The following is a 1475-nucleotide window of genomic DNA, read 5'->3' as shown; positions in this document are numbered from 1 at the left end:
CACACACACACACACACACACACTTCATAGGGAATTCATACACACACTTCAGTTAGTTTAACTTAGCTCAGGGTTTAAAGTACACTGTAGTGAACTCTCTCAAATATATTACCACAATATCAGGTTTATGTTTTTAAATCAAACACATCTGTTAATAAACCCAGTCAGGAATATTTAAAGTAAATAATTACCTCAGTGAGAAAACTCAGTTGAGATGGAAAAACACAAGTAGGGATAACTGCAGGCTGGAGCAATAAGGCGTGCCGAAAGTTCGGGGCGTGCCGAAGGGTAGAGGGCATGTCAAAAGAAACTGGTGGGTAAATGGAGCTTTTGCGTTGGCCAATCAACGTGCTTAAAGGTAGGGGGCGTGTCAAAAGGTAGGGGTCGTGCCGAAAGGTAGGGGCGTGCCGAAAGGTTTCTCATTGGTGAATGGAGCTTCTGCGTTGGCCAATCAGCGTGCCGAAAGGTAGGGGGCGGGTCGAAAGCTTTCTCATTGGTGAAAGGAGCTTCTGCGTTGGCCAATCAGCGGTAATCTTATTTATATGTAAGTACCTTTATTTTAGCGTGGAAAAACATGGCGGCGGTAAGGCTTGGTGTGGTTAGTCAATATAAGTAATTATTTTCTTTATTTTCGTCAATTAATTGTTCGTTTAATTGTTGTCGACAGACACATATTATTGTGAGACAAAACACAGACAGGTTTTCCCTCGAAGTAAGGGTTGGCAGTTTGTATCGGTGTCCGTTTTGCGCTACAGATGTTTTTAGGCCTCGTTATGTTTTAGGCCTCGTCATTTTATTCTGACCGAGAGTTTGAAGGATTCTGTTCCATGGACTGCTACTACAGCATAAATAAATGAATGAATAAATGAGCAGATTGAGTGTACAGGTTGGGTGGAGTACACTCTTAAACGGAGCAGCTCTGCCTCTAAATAAAATGTTTTATTGGCTAAAATTGTGTCTGTTTACTAAATAAGTGCCACTTCAAAGGTTACTAAACTGTACCCATCCTCCTCTTTATTGTGGGGTTTTATGAACTATTACATTATACATTTTACATTATGCTCATATCTATTTGTAAATTCCTGTCTACAGTTAATAACAACTTGTATATATTGACCACCCACTGTAAATTTATAATTATAGTTACTTGCAATATGTATACTATGCTTACATAATATCCTGCACATAAGTATAGTTACCAGCCATACCAGTTACCATAATATCCTTCTGTAATAGTTACCCATAGCTTCTCCCTGCACATATCCCTCTTAAGTGTACTTAGACTTTATACCTTTATCCTGCACTTTCTGCTAATTGCACTTCTGGTTAGACCTAAACTGCATTTCGTTGCCTTGTACTTGTACATGTGTAATGACAATAAAGTTGAATCTAATCTAATATTTGTCCTTATCAGGCAATGTCAAAGTCAACGTTATTGTCAATTCTGCTACATGTACAGTGCATACATATAGAGA

The sequence above is a fragment of the Clarias gariepinus genome, chromosome 27, assembly GCF_024256425.1.
Source record: "Clarias gariepinus isolate MV-2021 ecotype Netherlands chromosome 27, CGAR_prim_01v2, whole genome shotgun sequence".
NCBI lineage: Eukaryota > Metazoa > Chordata > Actinopteri > Siluriformes > Clariidae > Clarias > Clarias gariepinus.
The sequence above is the reverse complement of the archived record's forward strand: the minus strand, read 5'-3'. Positions refer to the sequence as shown.